Source organism: Protopterus annectens, chromosome 3.part1 (genome assembly GCF_019279795.1).
Source record: "Protopterus annectens isolate FY-2018-M chromosome 3.part1, PAN1.0, whole genome shotgun sequence".
In the NCBI taxonomy this organism is placed as follows: Eukaryota; Metazoa; Chordata; order Ceratodontiformes; family Protopteridae; genus Protopterus; species Protopterus annectens.
The window spans coordinates 357,611,221-357,637,372 of record NC_056732.1 but is presented as its reverse complement, the minus strand read 5'-3'; positions in this window follow the sequence as shown (position 1 = coordinate 357,637,372).

Genomic DNA, 26,152 nt, shown 5'->3' with positions numbered 1-26,152 from the left:
ATGCAGAAGTCTCATCACACATACAGTCCACCATAATATACAGGTTAGTACCACGTAGTAGTAACCTGGTGTGTTTCCCCTACTTATACTCAGGTGGTCATTGCCTGTCTGGTTCCCACATCAAAGCTATCCTATGTATGCAGATGGACATCCCCTCACCAGGCAGGGATGATAGGAACTCCTTCACCTTTGTGTGTCAGCAATGTGATGGTGAGCTATCCGTGTTATAGACATGTCCTTGGCAATGTCCTGTGCATTATCCTTTGCACAGAGTATCATATCACTTAGCTTTTGCTGCACATATTGCATAGAAATACTATGGGAGCCCACAGCAATTATGTCCTGCACCACTCTTTGCTACATGTGTTCCTAATACATCTTGCCCATAGCACTTTTCACCAGAATGCACATGCCATGTGTACTTTGCATCTCCTGGGTTTTGAACTATTCCAACCATTGCCTGTCTTAGGGCTCATGACAAGACCTGTACAACAGTGGGTACATGTAAGTCAGTGGGTGTGTCTGGTGGCTGCAGACGTTATATACCTATGACTACTACTCTCTTTCCCCACATTCAGCAACTGGTATGCAGGCCCTCTAGTGCTCTCTACATTTCTACTATGCACACTGCAGCAATGAGCTAAACCATCCACCTTAGAATGCTTTTCCAATACCCACCTCTTATGCACAGGGTTCATCATTTCTTCACTGGCTTGTCCTTACCTAAGTGACCATCATCCAAAGTATGCCCCACCATCTCAGATGAGTATGACAGTGCCATGCCATTGTGTTGTGTTCCCACTCACACATAGTCCATGGCATTTGTCTCACTGTTTCTGCCATCCAACAAAGATGATGATTAATGTCAAAGTAAACTTTATTGTCATTTAGACCCACACCTCAGTGCAGGCTAAATGGAATTCTGTTGCTTCTAGCACTATGTGCAGGCCATACATATAAATATAACAGATATAAATAAAAAACGTTTGTAACATTTGACATGACACTAGGACATAATTACATTTTTGTATCTCTATTAGCAGCACTTAGTATTACACAGGTAGATTTATTGCATAGTTGAGACTTTGAGCCTTATGAGACTAGAGCATTTTAAATTGTACGGAATGTAACTTGTTCTTTAATCATTGCACAAAAGGTAAGCTTTCAATGAGCTATTGCACAGGTGAAAAGAACCTAACAGAGGGTTCATTGCACTTTAAGGAAAGAAATTCCCTTTACACTGTGTGGCCTCTGACTTGGTGACCTGTTGGCTTGCATTGCTACTCAAGTTCAGTAGTCTGAATTAGATTGGATTATATTAGATTAATAGATTAGTGTGATAGAGTAAAATTATAGGTCGGTGTTCTTCCTTCAGTATTGTATGCCCAAGTCAACAGAGTTGCAAAGTATAGTCCTGTATTCTGCAGTTTTTTTTCTAAAAGCATTTTCACATAAAATGGCACTCATGCTTTAGAGGGTGTGAAAAAGACCTCTTAGTGTTGTATGTTGAAATTACACTTTTGACCCAGTGTCTCTGAAATGCAGCCAGAAAGCAATGTGCTACCTACACTAGTTGGAAATAGCCACACTCGTTACAGTTCTAGGAAAGCATGTGACCACATGCAGTCAGTTAGTGTTGACCCATAGCACCAGTAGTCTGCACTACAATTGTTGGTATTGCCCTCATGTAGTGCTACATTGCTTGTCAAGTAATGCCTGAATGTGCATCTGTGTGCATGGGAGCTCAAGTAGACCCTAGTGAGTGACCATGGCTATTTCAAGCACCGTGGTAAGCAGAGTTACAGAATGATGTGCTAGGGTCACCAAGATCTTCTTCTTGTTCCTGCACTGGGTTTCCAGAAATATCTGGTTTGGCTTTATGATGGTTACTTGCAGAAAATGGATACCTGGTACAAGCTTGCTAGAATGGTGAGTGATACCATGATTCTCTGACACCACCCATTCTGGTAAGTTTTGGTAAGCAGTGACAGTATAACCGCATCATCTTCAAGTTGTGACACCATGACATGCCTCAACAGCAGGAGGTATAGAGTAGGGAGAGAAAGACAAATATGTATTATAAGCTTATAATTATTATTATTGTTTTTACTTTTTTTAATCTTCTTTCCTTTTACTATTCTGTTACCGTGTGTGCCTATATACTCATGCATGCATACTTTATTTCACAGTGCCCAAGGCCTGAGAGCTCAGCATGGTAGATGCTGTAAGAGGTGGGATTGGCTTTCCTGATAGATGGGTGCATACACTATGTGTGCCTTTCCACTGGGTAACTACACTGATATGTATACCATTCCTGTATTAAAGTGTTCTGCTTTTTCTTATCTTTCTACAGGTGCAGTTGTAACAGAGATGATGGGGTGGCAGTATTGCACTGGCCTGCACTAGCTGATGCCTCTGCTGCTGGGTCACCAGTGCTCACCAGATCTACCAGGTCTGCATCCAGAAGGGGGATGGAAATCACCCTGTTGAAGGTGACTTGGAGGGATCACTGGTGACCTCTGTGCACTTCTCTGGAAGGGGGTATAGGCTCATGTTCTTACAATGGCCCACAGAAGTGATTCATAGGCTCATAGATATTTAGTAGGCTATTGATCTGTGAGGATCTTCAAAAGCCTAGCCTTACATTCTCAAGGTAGTCTTTAGCCATTATATTTTGCATATGAATAACCCAGATGTGCGCAGAACAAGGAAATGTTGGGACTTTACTTGTTGACCCTATCCATGAGGGACATAGGTCCCTACATCATTTTCAAAGGTTGGTGTCTACTGAGCTTTCCCAACCATGGGATGCTAGCCTCACTACCATTGAGTGCCTTTTGGTGCTACATGTCAAGTCACACTATCATCTGCAGGCCCTGATAATTTGATCACCACAGGCACAACCTATCCATGACATTAACCACAGAGGTGACAGATAACTAAGTGTTACTCTCTGGACCAGCCTGGCATCTGTTATTTACCCCTACCCTATCCACATCTAGGTATTCCCCTTACTCATTTGGCATTCTCCATACCTTGTTCTTGTCCAACCCTCCCCATCATCAGCTGTCAACCCTCTTTCTGTGTCCCTCCATTGCCATCCCAAGTTTCTGTAAGTTCACTGTCAGTGTTTATATTTTATATTTGTTTGTCTGCCTCTGCTACCTTCCCTTCTCTCTCTCTATACCTTCCACAACTGTTCGTTGCTACCTTCCCTACCTACAACTCTTTTTTTGCATATTGCAGATAAGGCCACCAAAAATGGCCTCTCTCCCACGTCATACATTATGGTTACCATTTTGTGTTTTCTTGTGATTGCTATTCTCTCCTTTCCACCTTCCTATCTCTTCATTTCCTTCCTATTTATATGATGAACTGATTTGGCACTTTGCTGTGCTGACCTTCATTGCGCTATCTAGACGACCATTAGTGGTGGCTATTTGACACTTCCCTGCTGCACGAGTGCACATGGAATCTGTCTTGCTAGCCTGCTTTGACAGTGACAATAGCCGCTTCAATTATATGGCATTCTGTAAGTCCAAAATAAAAAGGTGTATTTGCTGCAGAGTGAAACACACTTTATTCCAACAAAAGGTGAGTGCTTTCGAGGTTACCCTCTTCTTCAGATGTTAATAAAAAACTACATATACACTCACAGTTTAAAAATATAAAACAACCAATAAAAACATACATTAAAAATCAATGAGGCAAACCCCTTTTCCTCAAAAGGGGCTTTAAAGAGACAGCACTATTCAAGTCAGGTGGAACACAAGCCTTAAAGTCAACTATCCATCTTAGTTCTAAATATTCAGTCTCATTACAGAGATCTCCTTCTCTAAGACTCTCATTAATATTTTGTAAGACTAAAAATTTAAAGCTATGTTGGACAGCGCATTCTAATACATGCTTTGCCAATGCATATGTAAGATTGTTGTTACGTATATCATTCAAATGCTCCATAACCCTCTCCTTCAGCATGTGGTTAGCTTGCCTATATAGAATGCACTACATAGGTTACACCTGGCTAAATACACAATATTCTTGGTGCAGCAATTAGCATAGAATGAAAATTCTATGGGTGTTAGATGCAATGGATGCTTAACCATACAAGTGGACCATATGTTAAAACAGATCTTACAAGCCCTACAGGCATAAGTACCTTTACGCTTTGAGGTAAACCTTTCATTCATTCTATTACTTTTGTAGCATAGATGCTGTTTCAAATTTTTGCTGTTCTTAAAACTGAATCTGGGAGTAGAGCCTACAACCCTGCTAATCTCTGGATCTGTTAATAGAATAGGCCAATTCTTCTTAACTATGTCACACAGATCTTATTGATGTCACTAGAGAAAGTCAGACACAAACTATTTACCATCTCTGTGCCCTTTCTCTCTTCATCATGTGCAGTAGCAGAAGGCCCTTCAGAAAAATATGATCTAATTCTGTTATACTCCAAAGTACTTCTTTCTTCTATAGCTTTGTCTGCTTCATACCCCTTATACCCCTGTCAACAAGATCTACTCATAAATTCACTAATGCCTCTTGTAGGTCCTTCTCATCAGTGTGCAATCTCTTATAGCGTAATACTTGATTTTTAACTGTATTCCTGGTTATGTGTCTGGGGTGCATACTAGAACAATGGAGGATGTTGTTCTTCCTAAAACTTTTTCTATATAGCCTAGTTGAAATGTTAATTTTGGAGTGATACATAGAGAAAGAGAGATAAGAGGTAGTACTCCCTAAAAATCTAACAAAGCTCTCTAACTGTATTTCATCACCATGCCATGTAAAAAAGATGTCGTCAACAAAACATTTATAGAAGGTGACATATTGCTTGAACATGTCACAACAGAAAACCATCTCTTTCTCCCAATAGGCCAGCACGATATTAGTGTATGTATTCGCACATGCTGCGCCCATAGCGACCCCCACTTTTTGGAGAAAAACACATTCTCAAACAAAAATACATTATTTTCTAGAATTAAGTCCAGTAAGGTACAAATTATATTAACTTTAGTAGTGGAAAAATTACTCTCTTTACTCAAAAAATGCCTTACGTTTTCAATTCCCTTATCAGTGGGGATCACTGTGAATAGAGAGTTCACATTGAGTGTTACAAAGAAAACATTGCTAATGTGAATGTCATTCATATGACTGGCCCAAACATACAATTGCTCCATTAACTGTTTACTGTCTCTCAATATGGTGTCTATGGTATTTAACACATTCTTAAGCTGTTTTTCCACATATATAGACATGGGCTCAGTTAACCATCCCCTACCTGACACAATAGGTCGGAAGGGAGGTTTCAGCTGATCTTTATGAACTTTAGGTAGACCATATATAACTGGAATGGTGGGGTACTCAGCATTGTAGTATGTGAACAGTGAATATTCAATTTGATTGGTCATCAATAGATCATATATATAAAAATGTAACCTATTTATGATACCATTCACCTGAAACTTTTGTAGGACAACATACACCCTACTGTCATATAACATCTCATGCATTTTTTCAATATACTCTATTGTATTAAAAATAACTATCCCACCACCCTTGTCTGCAGGTCTAATGACCAGATGCTCAGCCCTAGTCAGCGCACCTAGCGCCTCACTCTCCTTGGCTGTGAGGTAATAGAAACAGTTCTTAGATCTGTCATTCACTGACATTCTCAGCTCTTCCTCACACATTTTTATAAATGCTTCCATTGCTGGTGAATCGTTGGGTACAAAACAACTTAAACTCACAGGCATTCATATTGTTCACATCTCCGTTCACAAATACAGTTTTAAGCATAGTGTTCCTAGCAAACATATTTAGTTCAAGAACAGTATCAGCCAAATTAGTTTTGTTTGCTGGTACAAACGATAAACCTTTATTTAATACAGAAATTTGTTCTGTGGTTAAAACCACAGAAGATAGGTTAAAGACCAGGTTATTTATTTGTGGTTGCATATGGTTGGATCCTTGTTGTGCACTGGGGGATTGTATTGTATCCTCCCACGTCTCTTGCGACTTTGTGACCTCCCTGCCCTTATATCTTGCCTTATGGGCAGTGCCTTTTCCAAAAGAAAACACTGAGTGGCGGGAGCCATCATCAACCTGTTTGCTTACAGAAGAAGCATTACTAACTGTAGTTACAACCTTTGGTCTAACAACAGGTTCTTTAGCTACAGTATCCATGTTATTAGATATTAGCAGATTATCATTATTACCTACAAATTCATTACATACAGTAACATTCAAATCTGTGCATTGATCAATATGATTATTTATATTAGAAACGTTTACATTACTCACATCAAAATGAAATCCATTTTGATTGTCTGAGGACATAGATACAAGTTCTCCACATTCCACTAATTCACTTGGCTCACAAAGTGAGCCTTGCCCTTTTATATTTGACTGCTTAGATGAGGCAATGCCTACAGCCTGCTGGTTCAATGATACTTCCCTTTGCGCTGTATCAAAGTTAAAGTTGATATTATTGTTGACAGTCTCTGCAGTTACCGTTAGAGAAAATCGCGGCTTGGGAGATCCATTAACTTCACTACGAAGTGGTGAAGCTTGTGATGCTGCTTCAGATACCTTATAGAGAGAGCTGTTCATGCTGTGACTCGATACAGCAGCAGTATTTCTAAATGAACGCTGTGTTCCTGCATGAGTGTTGCCTCCATTAACCAGTTCCCTTATGTTAGAGTGCTGCTCCGCCTGTATCGAGTCACAGCATGAACAGCTCTCTCAGTAAGGTGTGAGGAAAAGCTGAGAATGTCAGTGAATGAGAGATCTAAGAACTGTTTCTATAACCTCACAGCCAAGGAGAGTGAGGCTCTAGGTGCGCTGACTAGGGCTGAGCATCTGGTCATTAGACCTGCAGACAAGGGTGGTGGGATAGTTATTTTTAATACAATAGAGTATATTGAAAAAATGCGTGAGATGTTATATGACAGTAGGGTTTATGTTGTCCTACAAAAGTTTCAGGTGAACGGTATCATAAATAGGTTACATTTTTATATATATGATCCATTGATGACCAATCAAACTGAATATTCACTGTTCACATACTTCTCTGTTGAGTACTCCACCATACCAGTTATATATGGTCTACCTAAAGTTCATAAAGACCAGCTGAAACCTCCCCTCCGACCTATTGTGTCAGGTAGGGGATGGTTAACTGAGCCCATGTCTATATATGTGGTAAAACAGCTTAAGAATGTGTTAAATACCATAGACACCATATTGAGAGACAGTAAACAGTTCTTGGAGCAAATGTATGTTTGGGCCAGTCTGACATTGACATTAGCAATGTTTTCTTTGTAACACTTGATGTGAACTCTCTATTCACAGTGATCCCCAATGATGGGGGAATTGAGAATGTAAGGCATGTTTTGAGTAAAGAGAGTAATTTTTCCACTAGTAAAGTTAATATGATTTGTGCCTTACTGGACTTAATTCTGGAAAATAATGTATTTTTGTTTGAGAATGAGTTTTTTCTCCAAAAAGTGGGGGTCGCTATGGACACAGCATGTGCGAATACATACGCTAATATTGTGCTGGCCTATTGGGAGAAAGAGATGGTTTTCTGTTGTGACATGTTCAAGCAATATGTCACCTTCTATAAACATTTTGTTGACGACATCTTTTTTACATGGCATGGTGATGAAATACAATTAAAGAGCTTTGTTAGATTTTTTAGGGAGTACTACCTCTTATCTCTCTTTCTCTATGTATCACTCCAAAATTAAGATTGACTTTTTAGACATCAATGTCAATAAAAATATGTTTGGTAACATTTCAACTAGGCTATATAGAAAAAGCTGTAGGAAGAACAACATCCTCCATTGTTCTAGTATGCACCCCAGACACGTAACCAGGAATATAGTTAAAAATCAGGTATTACGCTACAAGAGGTTGCACACTGATGAGAAGGACCTACAAGAGGCATTAGTGAATTTACGAGTAGATCTCATTGACAGGGGCTATAAGGGGTATGAAGTAGACAAAGCTATATAAGAAATAAGTACTTTGGAGTATAATAGAATAGATCATATTTTTCTGAAGGGCCTACTGCTACTGCACATGATGAAGGGAGAAAGGGCACAGAGATGGTAAATAGGTTGTGTCTGACTTTCTCTAGTGACATCAATAAGATCTGTGACATAGCTAACAAAAATTGGCCCATTCTATTAACAGATCCAGAGATTAGTAGAGTTGTAAGCTCTACTCCCAGATTCAGTTTTAAGAACAGCAAAAATTTGAAACAGCGTCTATGCTACAAAAGTAATAGAATGATTGAAAGGTTCACCTCGCAGCGTAAAGGTACTTATGCCTGTAGGGCTTGTAAGATATGTTCTCACATATGGTCCACTTGTATGGTTAAGCATCCATTGCATTTAACACCCAGAGAATTTTCTTTTTATGTGGATTGCTGCACCAAGAATATTGTGTATTTAGCCAGGTGTAACCTATGTAGTGCATTCTATATAGGCAAAACTAACCGCATGCTGAAGGAGAGGGTTATGGAGCATTTGAATGATATATACGTAACAACAAACTTACAAATGCATTGTCAAAGCATGTATTAGACTGTAGCATTCAACATAGCTTTAAGTTTTTAGTCTTACAAAAATTAATGAGAGTCTTAGAGAAGGAGATCTCTGTAATGAGACTGAATATTTAGAACTAAGATGGATAGTTGATTTTAAGGCTTATGATCCACCTGGCTTGAATAGCGCTGTCTCTTTAAAGCCCCGTTTGAGGAAAAGGGGTTTGCCTTATTGATTTTTAATGTATGTTTTTATTGGTTGTTTTATATTTTTAAACTGTGAGTGTATATGTAGCTTTTATTAAGCTTTGAAAAAGAGGGTAACCTCGAAAGCGCTCACCTTTTATTGGAATAAAGTGTGTTTCACTCTACAGCAAATACGCCTTTTTATTTTGCAATATTTGATTTTGGGTTTATTGGTTCAATCACTTTCTTTTTAACTATTCTGTACGTCTGTTGGACTTGCCTAGTGATATCCTTCCCATTACCAATGGAGTATAGCTTTTACTATGATTTCCTTTCCATGGTCTGTCAGCACTCTGCTAGTCCTGATATATATCTAATTAGCTGTGTCTCACAGCATGCTATAAGCTGCATGCCATTTAACAATGCACAGGTATACAGCACATGTCTATGAATTTTCTCCATTGTTATGCATACAAAAGCTTGTGTGCTAAATTATAGCTGTGCTTCTTTGTTTTGTTAGACACTTATATTGCCCAATTAAAAATAAAAAAAAGAAGATATTTAGAACGATGCATCCATAACCATCTGGCAGTTAGAGCAGAGGACTAAAGCTCTCTGGGTTGTTAATGAGCTTCTTAGATTTTGAATGTTTCCACCTTCATTTACCTATTGGGTGACATTGAGCAGTCAGTTAACTAGACAGTGCCTTAAGGCAACTGGGAATCTGGGCTAGGCTCTTCTCCTTAATGGTCTCCTGGACTGCATAACTAGTAACTACCTATGAACCTATCATAGTCTAACCACAGGCTTTGCTCCTGTGGAATGGAGAACAGCAACAGTTATTCTCATCCACAAAGGTGGCCCAGCAACAGATCCGGGGAATTACATACCCATAAGCCTGACCAGCCTCATCTGTAAGGCCATGGAATTTATTATTATGGACCTCATAAATAAAGACATAGGTGATCTCCAAATCCTGGATCCTACCCAATTTGGCTTTGTGAAGGGCAGATCCTGACTGTTAAATCTGGTGGATTTCTTTGAAAGTGTAACCAGAGCTATTGATGCGGACAAATCTCTGCACACAGCATACCTTGACTTGGCAAAGGCTTTCAACATAATCCCACATTCAGGCATTACCAATAAACTTAGCAAACTGAATGTAAACCCCTTTGTTGTAAGACGGGTTGCCAACTGGCTCACAAACCGGGCACACATTACCAAAGTGGGTGACTCCACATCAACCAGCAGACCTGTTACCAGTGGAGTGCCACAGGGATCAGTGCTGGACACCCTACTATTTGGTATATACTTCTCAGAAGTTCAGGTCAAAACTAAAGGGTTGTGGCTGACCAAGTTTCTAGATGACTGCAAACTATGTGCAATTATTGAATCTCCAAATTATGCCAGTATACTCCAGGAGGGTCTCACTTAAACCAATGGCTGGTGTATTAGTCATGGTCTCAAACTGAACGTAAAGAAATGCATCATCATTCCCTTCAGCACAAGCAATGTCCCTTCATGATATTAAATCAGCAACAATGCCCTAAGTACCCATGAAGTGGTAAGAGACCTGGGATCACAGGTTGACCGCAACCTTAACTTCAACCACCATGTATCTACCATTGTAAGGAAAGCTTTCCACATAGCTCACTTGATCACCTTGAGAGCAAAAGAAGTTATAACTCCCTATACTAGGCACTTATCTGGCCCATAATTGAGTATAACGCTCCATTCAGTATGTACCATACTAAGCACCTGCAGCAATTAGAGAGACTGCAGAGGTTTCTAACAGAGAAGATCAAGGGCCTCCAGCATGTGCCTTACATGGACTGACTAAAGTCCCTGTCACTATAGTCCATATCTTATAGACTTCTTAGTGGAGACTAATCCTGATCTACAGAGCAACCCAAGACCCAAACCTAATGAACTTACTGCATATCTGTAAATCAAATGGGTCTGGGGCAATCCATTTCAAGGACTTAAATATGGCCTGCGACTTAAATAGGACATGCTGGAGGGACAGATTTATTTTCCAGCGACTGCCACGTCTTTGTAACAGGCTACCAATTCATGTGAAACAGAACACCTCTATGACACTGTTCAAGAGGAGCCTGGACGAGTGGATGGGGCACTGTAAATTCTTACCGGGGATAGCGCCCACAACCCTCCAAGACATGGGCAGTCATCACTAAATGCAATCTTGGGTATTGACTAGTACTTCTACAGTATTACATTGGGTTGAAATGACTAGACTTAAAATGGCCTCCAGGTTGATAGCCTAGTAATCTCCTATAATCCTATGATTTGCAAAAATTTTACACCCTGTTGTGGAACTCTTCAAGGAAGAGTGTAATATCATGAGTTTATTATATGGACCTTAGGAGAAGTTCTGAATACGATATTGCTTGCATAATTGTAACTTCAGTCTCATCCATGGGGAAGTATTTGTTTCAGCTCGTAGCATAAACCATGGATCTCGAATGCCTTGACAGAGATCAAGTGGAGATAAAGAGATGTCCCATTTTACCTCTGGTTGCAGTAAGCACAAGATGAACACAGAAAGTTGCACTGGCTTAAGAATGAAAAGACATGGTCTTAGTCTTAGGAAGAATATTACTCATTCAAGCATTAGATGGTTATTTTTATAAGATGTTCAAGATAATCTGAAACACAAGATAGAGCACTTCTGGTATTTGTCAGAGCTGAAGAGAATTGTACAATTAGTACATTGTGCCAGTTTTACTCCTAAGCATTTCATTCACATATTGTTCACAAAAATGGCAAACATTAACAGGCCCACTCCCCGCTTTGCCACATCTTCTTGGAAAGCTGCACTGGTTAGGAGATGGTGCATTAGGGTATCTTGGTTCATGATGTCAAACCCTATGAAGAGAGCTATAATGAGTGCATGTGATGTGTGTTCCATGCTGAGAACGTACATCAGCTACCTGGTAAGACTGACTAAACCTGGATAGATAAAATGGCTCACTCTGAAACTGTGCTGGATGTTAACTATGGCAGATTTTGAAAAAAATGATAGGTGTATGGATTTATTTTTTTATTTTAAAATTTTAATAGTTGCTTGCCCATGAACAGCAAGCACTTCTAATCTAGAGCAAGCAGCAATAACAAACAAATGTATTATTACATATTTATATAGCTTTTACTTTTTCATAAAGTGTGGGACATAGCATGCTCATATATAACTTTTCCAGTGCCTTTGCCAAAGCACTGACTATAAGGACACACTTGTGAGTTAACAAGATAGCTTGTGTTATTACTTGTGAGTAGTGGCAGAATAGTGGATTCCTTGCATTGTACTGGGAGAGTATGTTCCTTGAGGTTCCTGTTCATGAGTCTTCTCACTAATTTTGTAATAACATTAACACCTCTTTGGAAGAATGCATATGGCAGTCCATCTACTGATTAAACCAAAGAGCTTAGCAGCTAGCAAAAATTGTTTCATGAAGTGTATTTGCTGTTGGGAGTAACTGTCATATGGCAAGGAAGAGGCCACAAACCATATGAGTGATGTGTAGTTCATCCTTAAAATAGCCGTTAAAACAGCCTGGTAGCTGGTGATGCTGACTGAGTTGTTGAAGGCTTTAGGAATGCTACCGTTTGAAATATTTGTTGCAGGCCTAACCCCAATTGAAGCTTTCAAAGACTAAGCCATGTTTTACTCCATTCTACAAAGGAGTTGATTTTGTCATTCCTAATCTCTGTGAATTAAATATCCATTAAATATTCATCAATGTCTTCTAATTTTATAAAGCTTGTTTTTGCTGTCATTTCCCTTTTGTGCATTAGGGGGTGAGTCTGGTTTAAACCAAAGAGTGAAAGTCTGGTGTAAGCTTAAAGTGAGAATTACCCTTTTTTCTCATTCTTCACAGGGATACATATTGTTCAAAATGCCTACAAAGTCATTGTGAAATGATTTAACAGCTATCATTGTACAGGGAGCAATGCAACGGCTGTATGGGTTTACAGTCTGCTAGCATAAACATCTACTCAAAGAAGTGAACCAGAAAATGTTTAGTTTTCTGTGATGCATACACTATTTTAACCTTTTGAGACCTGCTTATTCTCCCAAAAGGCATATGTTTGTATGTATTCAGTAAGTATGGCAGGTAAGAGAGTAAGGGAGAACAAAACAATAATTATTTAGTATGACGTGGTAAGCAATTAGACACACTTGTTGTAAACTCATTAACACCTATGTGGTATGAAATATCACACCTCTAGTATCCTAAACATACTCTTGCATTACAGAGCATTTCCTGAAAAATCAACTGAAAAGCGTAAGATAAGCAAGCAATAATGCCTATGTGTTGTGTAAATAATGCCCGCCCAGGGGAGTTCTGAGGCTGGATGCCACAAGTGAATGGCTTCTACACCTCTTGAAGGGCATTATTTACACATTATGTGATGACTAGCCGTTAATATTTAAAAACAAGCACACTGATTGGTCAGCCCAACCAGCATGCCCATTGTAAATCAAACATATACCAATAGAAAAAAAGTCTGTTTACCCAGACTTTCTTCTACTGAAGTATGCTATGGGGCTTTTTAGCAGATGCAGGGTTTTCAATGCAGATACACAGAGTTCTGTGGCAGTAGAATTTGTGTCAGTGAGAACAGATATTATGTTTGAAGGATTGCAAAATCCAAATAATTGATGTAAAATGTTGACTGTTGAGGCACCCAGTGGTTTGTTTTTTATCGGCCATTGTTGCTACATGTTTTTTATATGTCTTTATAATGATTTTCAGCAACAACATCCTTTGCTAGTGTCAGTGAGTTGTGTTTTCATAAGCTGTTGAAGGCAGTTTTACTTGTTATTGCAACATTTGACTTTAGAAGAGAAGAACAGTATGCCTTTAGTTGGTTGACCTCTTGACTTTTAATGGAGGTTGACGGCATTTTCTTGGTTATTGGAGATTTCCAGTTTTCTTTCTTGCCTTTTTTTTTTTTTTTTTAAGCTCAGGCTTGAAATCTGGGCAGTTCAGATGTACGAGAGAGAAAGAACAGAGAAAGAGAGAGAAAGGACAGAAAAACTACAAGAAAATCTGGTACGTTATGCAAAACTAAAGAAATGTACATGATTTTTTTTGGCATTTTCTCCATCCTATCTCTCTCATACCTAAGTGTCAGAATTTCAACTTTTAATTAAAAAAAGTAGCAATGGAGATCTTTCTTTCACCATTGCTTCCTTTATACAGCACTGATGTACTGTGTTAAGTGTAGGAACGAAAGTCCCATACATATGCGGAGTACATCAAGAAAGCCCCAGGATACCAGTGAAAAATGTGGAATAGCAGCATGGCTTCTCCCTTGTTACCAAACCACACCAACTGTGGGTAAACCCAGCATTGCCTACACCCAGCTGTCGGTTATTGCTATATTAATACACATTTTCTGAAGCAAAAAATCTGTAACTCTATTTAATGTCATCATTTATTAAGTGTAATTCAATACTTTTTCTCCAAAAGTCCCCAGTTTAAGGTGGGATTAAGGGAGTTAGAGCTAAAATTTGAGTCAAAATCAGGATTGTCCCTGAAAATCAGGAACAGGTGAGAGGTGTTTCACATCATATCATCAGAGAATGGCCATTAACATAAATCAGTTATTATACCAACTTTATAATTTTATAAGAGCAATATTTCAAGTATTTCCCTATTTTTAAGCCTTTGTTCTCCAATTATTTTAGGCTTTGTCCAGATTCCTTGAGATAAGAGGTTGAGAGGTATGCATACCTTTTAAAAGAGTTGCATCCACTAATCAATTGATCTCTGTTTCTCTCTCTCTCTCTCTCTCTCTCTCTCTCTCACACACTCACTCACACACACACTTCCGCCTTCATACACACAAGTACCTATACACTCACACACACACACACACACACACACACACACACACACACACACACACACACACACACACAGACATAAACATACTCATACTCTCTCACACACACACACACACACACACACACACACACACACACACACACACACACACACACACACACACACACACACACACACACACACACACACACACACACACACACGCGTCTCTGTTTTTTTTTTATTATCCATTTATTTTCATTTTACATTCGCTAAACAGCACAAGTGCTGCTTAACAAGTGTAATAATGGCTTGATCAGTCTCACTTGTAATTTTTTGCAGATACACACACACACACACACACACACACACACACACACACACACACACACACACACACACACACACACACACACACACTTTTCTAGTTTTTTTTTTAATTTTACACTTACTAAACAGCAAAACCACTGCTTAATGAGTGTAAAATAATGGTGGCCATTAGTACTGTTATAGTCAGAGTTCCATGGCAGCTTAATATGCTGCCATGAAGTGGTGGACTTGTTTTTCAGTGGGCATTACCTGTATATTAACACCCTGCCAGAGAGCATTCATTCTCCATTCAGCGTTGCGATGTATTGGTCAACCATTCTCTAATCAAATGTAATATTCTGTGATAAATAAAAGCTATTAAAACTGTACAAATAGCAATATTATCAGTAATATGTATTCTTTACACAGATAATAGTGTATTCATAGTCTTTCTATAAATACTATAATATATTACAATGCACACAAAAACAGAATCATATTTTTGCTAAGCTTTCAGAAACAAATTCTCATTTCTTGGAAACTATTCAACCTAGACATAAATTGTTAGAACATTCTTGTTAACCACATATTTACAGAAATATGAAAACATATGCTTAATTACATAATTAGCAATACAAATAGCACTGACAATATATCAATATATGCAAGTTACAGTGCAGATATTAATGACACTTTTTTCATCAACATATAAGGTTTCTTCTAATGCCATGCAATAGTTTTAATTCACTTTTTTAGGTATTAAGTACTTATGGAAATATTGCTTATTTTCATAATTACAGTAAATTACTTTTAAACATCTAGCAATATTTCCAGTACAGTGTGATATAAATGGATATTGACAATGATTTTTCATGTCTCCCATCTTGGCATATCGCATCACACCCCCTCAATTGCATGTAGATCTCTTCTTCTGCTTCTTCTTTCAGCTTTTCCCAGTTAGGGGTCGCCACAGCGAAACACCTGTCCGCTCATGATTGGCAGTGGAGTTTTACAGTGTCGAGTTGCCAGCCCAACCTTCCACAGAAGGCACGCACACACTCATGCGTAGGGCTGATTTAGAGTGTCCAAGCCACTTACAGCATGTCTTTGGGATGTGGGAGGAAACCAGAGTACCAGGAAGAAACCCACGCGATCATAGGGAGAACATGCAGAGATCTCTCAGTTATGAAAATATGAGCTTAAATATGAAACTATGAATAAGTGGCATACAATGATTCATTTATTTTGTGCAGGCATTGTAAATTAACTGCCCTAGTGTCATTTTGTTAATAACTCCTTGCCTTTTCTAATTATGCCTATTATTAGCTGGTAAGTGTCTTAGTTAAAGAAGTCACACATAAAAAGGTCCGGACACCATAAGGAGCTATGGATGTTAACTGGAAGTATACAAAAACGGTGCTATAGACTTGAATTGGTTAAAGGATTTCAGGACTTCCCCCAAAATTTCTGTTCTTGTAATACTGTTCTTGCCAGGGTGTTGTCTAGTGGTAGCCCTTCCCTAATGCTGACTTGATCTCTAGCTTTCACTTATACTTTCTTTTTTTTTTTGGAAAATCACGTGTGACAGTACAAAGCTGCATTTCACTTATACCTTGCAGAAGGCAGGGCATCACGCCTGTCTAAACATTCTTGGATAGGCAAAGTGTTGATGAAGATGCTGCCATCTTGTAACTTCCTGTGTATAACAGCAGTAAGGTGTTGCCTTCAGATTTCCAATTTCCCAGACAATTCTGCAGCGACAAACAGGCAAACTAAATACAAAATCCTGTTTTCTTAGAGTACCACACATACAAGTTTATATATGGAGCTCTTTATAGCACCTTACTATTCCTATTATTGTTACTCTGTATGCTGGTGCGAAGCCCTTAAATTTAAATGATATAACACATCCTGCTAAGATTACAGGCTTATAGTCTGATGTGAATGCCCTGTGCTCACACCAGCTGCAGTTGCAGAGTTAGCTTTTGTGTAATGACTGCTCTCTTTTTTTCTTTCTAGCTTAGTTTACTTACTTAGTGATTGCAGGATAATTGTAATGCTTCAAAAGCAGGGGTCAGTTCAGATCCCCAAACAGATCACACTTTGCACCTGAGTTTTACATTTTATAAAAAGCGTATTTTAACCTCACATGGTTCATCACATAGAACAGCTGTGACACAGTTAAATATAACACTTTCACGGGATCCTGTCAACTTCTAACATCTTGCTGTGCTTTAAAATGCTGCGGTGTGGATCAGATAAGGAAAAGGAGAAAGAGTAAAAAGGACAGAGGCAGATGGACACAGAGTTGAAAAGGAAGTGAGAAAAACAGGGCATTTGTGGTGGGTGGTAGGTGGCAGTAGTGGTGGCGGGGACAAGTAACATAGTGGCATAATCAAGCTGGCTTTTATGTGACAATGTGACATTAGCTTTCAATGTACAGGACAAAGAGGTCATATAATGAATAAAAATGGGTACTGGGACCTTAAGCATATTACACGAAAACCTAAATAACAAACAATGGGCAAAAAGAAAGCTGAAGCAGCTGGCCAAAGGCAGCACAACAGCAAATAAATGTCCTGTATAGCGTAGACAAACAAGTCCTTGTTCTTATTGCTAAGCCCTACATGAAATTGAGCAACAAATCAACAGTTAGCCAGCCCATAACTCTCAACCTCTTAACACAAAAAATCTGTACAAAACCAAAAATAATAGAGGGACAAAGGTCCCAAAAATAGATACAAATTTTAAATACTGGTCTTATAAACTTAGAAAGTTAATAAAATGATAGGTTTTGCATTCGCATGCATTTTTCCGAAACTCAAATGTGTGCTACTATTTAGTGACTTCAGTCCTCCGTGAGTTACCAGAAAACCACACATTTTATAAAGAACAGACCAAAAATATGAGGCAAAAATCTGGACATTTTGAGAAAATCTGGACAGTTGAGAGGTATGGCATAACCTCAGCAGTAGTGCAATAAGCTTTGCTGTTCTCCCTTGCTGCTGAAATAGAATGGGTACTTAATCAGACTGTTTCCTTGTTTGATACCTCTGCATCATTCAGGAATATTTCTGTGCTGATATTCATAGTAATGAATGTGGACTATACTCTTCTCAACACATTATATAAAACTGATCTGACTCTTACTGGCTTCTAACTGCTCATGTATTGGCACTTGCATATCTTATAGTGATATGCAAATAAACATTTTACTGGAGGCAGTTGTGTTCCAGAGCACTGAATAATCAAACTTGGGTGATAAAGAATAGTTAAAGAAAGCTGAAGAATCCTCTATCTTGTGCATGCACTTTTCTCTACTTGGTATCTTTTATAGCACTGCAGTTTGAACTTTGAAGTGCAATTTTCAGATGTTTTTCTGTTTTGCATATTCACCATTCCTGCTGCTGTTAACATTTAATAGTTAACCTGCAACCAGCAATTTATGTGATGTCATAATAGAAAGCTACAAAGTTCCGCTCTAGGAACTAGCAAGAATGCCATCATAAGAATAGGCAAAGGCTCCCGATGGTCAATAAAGGTAAAAGAGATAACACCGTATTTAGTGTACACAAGTTTTATTCCACGCTTTGCTTTTTCTGATGTTTATTTGCAGAGTACTGGTTTCACGCATTTTTTGCAAGAATACCATCATCTTTACTTTTTTCTTTTTGTGTCTACAGAGGAAGGGTGTAGCTAGGCATACTCACTATATGGAATATTTTTTTTTATTTGCATCACTTAACATTGTAGCTTTTTATGCTGTATTATGTCTACCATTGTCTGAAGTAATACCTCTGATACAAGCATATAACTTGATTACAGGGAGGATTGCTAATCTAAAAACTACAATATCTTTAATAGTGTTAGAGGGAAACACTGAAAATTATGTGTATATTTAGTAACTGTGGGAGGCAACGTTTTGAAAGATGTGCCAATTGTTTCAAATGCCAGGTGGGATGGGAGGCAATAAAAAGAGTTTGTGAGTACAAAATGGAATTTTCTGGCCCCCAGCTATGGAGCCATTCTCTTCCACAGTTTCAGTTAATGCAGAAAGGCTGTCAGTGCAGCAGGCAACTACGCACACACTAAAACATACTTATGTGTCTGCCAGGAAAAAATGTCCTCATTAGCTTCTCTTGCTAGTGTGCTGGGGTCTCTGTAGCCACATATAGCTTTATGCAGTGTGACTACACTAATAAAGGAGAACTCTTGAAAGTAAAGAGGTCTGTTTGTCTTCCTCCTGTGGTGGGGAAATGAAGGACAGAATGAAGCATGTCCACAAAAATAACAATGGCATGGTTTTATTGTCTGCTCTAAGCAAAATAACTTCCTCTTCACTACCGTTTTCTTTTTCCTTAAATCAATACTTGTCCCCATGGTAAAAAAGACAGCTGCAGGGAGAAAGAGCATCCCCTCCCCCCAAATCAATATTGTGGCTGGCACCCTGCAGCTGCACAGCAGGCATGCACGTGTTTCACTAATGACCAGGTCAGCATTTGGGTTATGCATTTTGACCTCCTGAACTCTCATTGAAAATTAAATGAGCAGACCATCAGTGGATCAACTACATTTACCTGAAGGCAATGCCAAGATAACACAGTTTGGTTATTTATGAAGGAAACACACTAGTTTGCAAAGGTATCAATACATTTGTAAAGCAGAATCAATGTCATTTGCAAGCAAAAGCAAATCAGGCTTGCACAGCATACATAGTGAATTACAGAAAAGTGGTAGAAGATAGTTCCACAAGGCTTTAGTTTCATTGGGTGCATAGGTGTATGTGTGGATACTGGGAATTCAACCCAGAAGACCATTAAATGTCTAGCTATTGCAGTTGCCTACTTCCCTTGTCCATAAGGGATGAAGGCTACACCTGGGTTACATTTGTGATTATCTGTGTATTCATCTAAGCTCATTTTAAAGAGGCAGTGGAGGCTACTTTTTTATCATAGAGCGAGTGATTATTCAAAAGCTTTGTCAGGAATACTGGACAGACAGACTGTTTAGCAGTTTATATAATGATTACAACAGTAGAAAGGCTAGGACTTGCTACGCTGAGTCTGACACAGACTTTTAAGGTATTACAGTAACAACTAATACAAGCAGCAGATGTAACGATATAGTGATCTAGCAGGATTGAAATGACAAAGGCTGTAGATGGAAGACTGAGGAAGGTGGGTGGTATAAGAGGTAAGGGTACACTGTCTTGTACATCGCTACAACGCAGAGAGAAAACCCAGAAAACATCATTCATTACAAATTCCTTGGTATTTAGTCCTGATGTTATAGGTGGGATTTGGTTTTGGATGATACTTTTTGCCAGCATTAACTCCCACTGGGAACAGAGTGGAATCTTCCATCAGTATGACTGAACCTGCTGGCCTGTGCTGTGAAGGCACTGGTATGTAGGGGATCCAATATTGTAAAAGACACTGGCTAAACTCTTCAAAACCATGAACAGGAGACATAAGTAGGACTTTTTAACTGAATCATGAAGGATGTGATCATATTCAACATTTATTTCATAATGCTGAATGTAGACATGAATTGGTAATGAAATGCAGTAATTAACTGGAAGTGGGAAGAGAGAGACAGAGAAAGAGAGAGAGAAGGTAGTATAGGGCTGCACAGCTATGCATTCTCATTATTACAAGCCATCATATTTGTTGTCTTCATGTGTGTGTGTGTGTGTGTGTGTGTGTGTGTGTGTGTGTGTGTGTGTGTGTGTGTGTGCGTGCATGCAGGGCCGGTGTTAGCATTTTGGAGGCCCCCCAGCAAGTGTCAAGTTGGGGGCCCCCTGGATACTTCCAGTCCAGTTATTACTCTATTACTGCCACCCCTCATAAGCAACCTTTTAGTTCATACTGCAGAGTTTTAGCAGCAGGATGCATAGACTGAACTGTAGCTACAATGCTCTTACATTATAACAGGAGTGTGTACAACACCGTGTTGGCCCATCTCACAGAGAGACATTCACACTGACTGTCATTTAGTTACAACAATGATACATTATAACAACTTTGCTTGCAGGACAGGAATACTGCTTAAACCCCTTATTTGTTAAGCAAATTGTTTTTTTTTTACTGGAACCCAGAAGAGTTATGTACCTGCCTGTCATTATTGTGTTTGCACAAATAAAATCAATGATATTTTTTGCAGACATTCTCTCTCTTTCACACACACACACACACACACACACACACACACACACACACACACACACACACACACACACACACACACACACTGCATATTTCCCTTCAAGGAGATTGAAGGAATTCCGTTTCATCTGCTGCATGTTTTTGAGGTGATGAGGTTAACTGGACAGATCGATAGATACATACACAGGCATGGAGGGCATGCATACTGTACGTAATAAAAAACTACAGTCAAGAACTCAGCCAGAGCAAAGCACTGTGAAATAGCAATGCTACTCACTGTTCCACTGTGGCAAAGAACAGTTGTTTTCATACACATCCTCTTCCTGGCAATCTACCAAAGATAACCATCTATTATGTGTAATGCCTATGTTTTTGATGGTAAGTGAAAGAAAATATGATCAAATTGTTAATATTACATCAAGTACACTGAGCGTAATTGCAATGTTGATGTTTGTGCTAGAAAGTTAAATTAATTTGTGCCAGCTTGTTATTCTTATACTACAACACACACACACACACACACACACACACACACACACACACACACACACACACACACACACACACACACATGTAAAAGCTATAGTGATACTAGTTTTACACTGATTTCAGCAAATAGCAATACATTCTTTAACAGTGGCACTGTCACAACAGATCACTGACCATTCAGCAGTCATCAAACAGCACCAGGAGTAAGTCACTTTTACTTACCTCAATAAGAGTAATGCATACCTGCCACTGCCCCTAAATTCCCTGATTTTGCCTCATGATTTTGCTCTGTCCCTCATGACATGTCTGATTTGCTGGTAAATCATTCAGAATTACAGACAGTTAATGAATCCAGACATCGGAGTTTCATACTTTTTATTGTTCAGAAAATGCATGTTGATGATGCAAAATGTGTTATTCTGTTAACTTTTTAAGATAATTAAGAGTAATATTTAAAAAGTTTCTGATTTTGAGCCTTTATTCTGCTATTATTTTTGACTTTGCCTAGAATTCTTGAAAAAAGATGTTGAGAGTTATAGTATGTAGTATTCTGTCAATATTTATAAATCCCCCTGAAAGAGAAAACCATCCCTGAAAAATCAGGTGCATCGTCTCTTCTTAAAATCCAAGATAAGCGCTGAGATCAGTCACTCTGAGCTGCTGATCTCTAGTGTTTAACTTGTTCATGTTCATTTATTGATTATCAGCCTTTTCTTAACAGGGTCACATCAGAACTCATCTTTGGATAAAGCATGTGATCAGAAAATTAATAATCTTTTTTTTTGCTCCTCATTTTCCCCCAACAATCATCAGCTTTTCTGGGGCCCCTACACAGTCAATGATTGAGGGGGCCCTTGCAGCCACAGGTACTGCAGGTACCAAAAGTTGGCTACGATTTTAATTTTAGAGGCGGGAATGCGTACCACAAAGATTTAACTAAGTCAAGGGCATTAAGTCAGTAGTAAAATATTTAATGAAATTCTGATGCCTGTAACTTGACAAAACACTGTTACTAAAACCAGAGATATATTTAAATTGTAAAGGAGATATAAATTAGAGTTATTACCTACCTGGTTTATTAAGTACACAAGATTGCTGTACTAGCTTTTGTTTGTTTGACAAACATGTAAAAAATATATCAAAATAAAATAAAATGACTTGCCATGATTGAGGGCTCCCCAGGACCAGGGCCCCCCCCAGCAACCGCAGGGTTCGCTGATGCCTAAAGCCAGCTGTGTGTGTATGGGGGGGGGGTCCCCTAAATGACACTTTTGCATACTAATTAGACTTATACCTCTCAACCTCTTAGAGCAAGAAATCCGGAGAAAGACAGAAAAAAATGGAGGGACAAAGGGTCAAAAATAGAGACACTTTTTAAATATTGCTTTTGCAAACTTAGAAAGTTGATAGGCTAACATGTTTTGCATTAGCATGAATTTTCTAAAGGACATGAAGTCTGAAACACAAATGTCTATCATTATTTTCTAAATTCAGCCTCAATAATTTGTCAGTGATTTGAGAGAAAAACCACAATTTTATAAGAAAACTTTACTCACAAGTGTTTTCACATGATTCGCATCTCATGTTATGTTAGTCTGAAAGCTATACTACACCTCATAGTGAGTATTGGACATTATCCTGTTATTCAAAATAAGAAGATAATGCCTGTTAATTATACATGATTGTACATAGCTTCCATAAAAACTAAGTCATGGGATTATTGTATATTTCGTAATCAAAACAACTGAACTTTATTTAATTGCTGCTATGTACACTTCTGATTTCAGAGTGGTTTCTTGATCAGTTTACCATATTAAGTATCATAGTGATTGTACTAACTCAGCACCACTCACTCTCACAGCTTCATGGGAAGTAGGGGAAAATATTTCAATAGATGGCTTCATGGTAGATTTTTCATTTCATCCTGTATCACAAGATTTTGTGATCGCTGAAAACTTATTTACTGTCAGCTTCACAACTATCTCTCACAGCTCCTTATTAGCTCCAGTCACCTGTTTTTTTGACAGAAACACAAGCAGGTTCACCAAGTGTCTACAATTTATTCTATACAGCTGTATGTCATCTTCCGGAACCAAATAAGGTTTTCTTAGTGTGTGTGTGTTAAGCTATTATGGTTGTTTTTAAGACAAAGGTTATGTTTATCCCCTCTATGGCTGAGAGTCAAATGGCTAGAGTGGTGAATGCTGAGTGACTATTCATTTGCCAGGTTTTGCTCACTGGTCCTGTCTTGTGAGAGTCAAAAGTTACCTGGTAGGAAGCAGTTTATTTGGTAGCTCAGGTAGACCACCCATCCCTCTTCTGGAACTCCAAACTCCCTCCCACAGTACTGTCATTGCATTTCTAGCCTTTAAAGATGCTGTCAATAAAGGTAGAGCTAACACACGCCTTATTTATAGACTTGTCTAAAGCCTTCATCACAGTTTGTTATAACAAACTGGTCTGGTGGTGTAAAGTCTGATTCTTTCAGCCTCCATTGCTTAGTTCTGTAATTTTGAGCAAGTTACTTAACCAGACACAGCCCTTGAGCAGAGTCTTGAAAAGGTCCATGGAGATCAGTGCTCTACCCAATAAACAAATTCAAATAAAAATAAAAAATGTTTGCTTCAAATGTCCTCATTAGATCTACCTCAGCCCACCCTTCTATGATTCAAAAGTTTGTCAAATGGGTATCAGTCAGTAAAATGGCACTCCACCCTCTTTCCATATTTCCCAGTAACCACCGGTGTGCCACAAAGCTCTATCCTTGATCCCTTCTTCTTTAACATTCATGCCAACACCCTCCACACCTCCACACAACATGCCTCTCTAATACAATATGCAGATGATCCTATGGGCTAGGCTTGTAAAGGCTCCAGGGCCATTAGCCTAGTACACACATATGAACCTATACTCTAAGCTAGAATATCATTAAAAATGTTCACTCTGCCTTCTAGACCCTCTATCATGTAAATCGCTGTATTTTGAAAGACCTCTGGTGCTGATGAAATTCTAAATGTCAGTCTTAGACATACATATCTAGAGCATGCCTTATCCAGCTTAATCTGCCAACAACCCTGATTTGTTTCCAGCATTAAAGGAACTTTTTGTTGGGAATACTCACAGCTGTTTTTTTTTAGCAGTCTGTAAAAGGTAAGGTTTCCACTTAATCCATGTATTAATATCCCATGCTGCCTGTACAGAGCCTGACTTTTGCTTTGTCTGACAATAGGTACAAAGCTTTTGACCCATTCTTGGAGGCACTGTCTGTAGAACTCTCACAGCAAGGTGATGTTAAGGACCCAAACCTTTTTGATTATCTTTTCAAGATAAATGGCTTCACAAACACTCAAACTAAAGGATTGAATCTCTATTAACAGCTAAATAAAACATGGAGGGATGAATTTATTGCTCAGCTGTTTCCCTTTGCTGTAATAATTTTCATTTATAGATAAAACAGAGTAATATCCTCATCTTTATTTAAGGCAAACCTTGACGATTGGGTGACTACCTATAAATTCATAAATTCATCCCGGTTAGCCTTGTTTTGCCCTCCGCAGGAAGAGGGTACCCTATGAGGGTGGGTTGAGCAACTGTATCTTACTAACTGAAAATATATGGTTTGATCAAAGTGTAAGTAATATAGCTGTCTGATGAAAGTGAAATGACTAATGAAAACGGAACAGTGAAGAACAAATGAACAAGTCTTAACTAAACTTTCTGTGCTACAGCATGAATAACAAAAAATATATTCTACAGTGCAGTTAAACATTCAGGCAGAAAAAAACTAACTTTGCTTTCAAGTTAAAAAAAATACTATTGATCACAAGTGAGAAATCCTCCAATTTTTAGACACCACATCAAAATTTCTGCTGCACTCTTTTTCTTTGTAATATATGTCAGATCTGGAAGGGAAGAAGCTTTGTTAGTTAATTCAGTAGGCCAAGGAATACAGGCATAAAGCATGAAACAAACTGCTTCTTCATTAAGCTTTTACTCACAAATGGTATGCTCTTCCTTGTCACAACTCACATCCCACGTTATTATAACTCTTAAAGGTGCAGTACATCACATAGTAAGTTTATCACAGAAAATTTGTGTAAGGGTGGGGCAGTCTTCCTTATTTCACTTTATTGCACTTGTTTCATGTTGCAATGTACTTTGGTTATATGATGAAGGCTGAATATATATAAATTGCCATTTATGTTCTAAATATGACAAGAGAAGCTTGATAAAATATAGTTAAAGCTCTGGAAAGTGTACAGAGAAGAGCATTAAGCAGGATTGGTGGTAGGGTGGTGAGACTAAGTATGACGCAAAAATGAGACGTTTGGCATTACAATCACTTGAAGCTAGGATGGAATGGAATATAATTTAAATATTATAAAGCAGTGATGGGGGCATGTAAGAGAAAAGAGCATAAAATGAATGAGAGGAGATGGAAGACAGGCTGTATATCCTCAAAATTTTACTTTCAGTATGAATGTGAGAAATGATGCTCTTATTGAGAGGGTGATTATATATATGAAACAAGCTGTGGGAGAGGGAATATAAAAATAGCTTTAAAGCATGAGATAAGTGGAAGGGGTGTTACGAGGAGCTGAGGG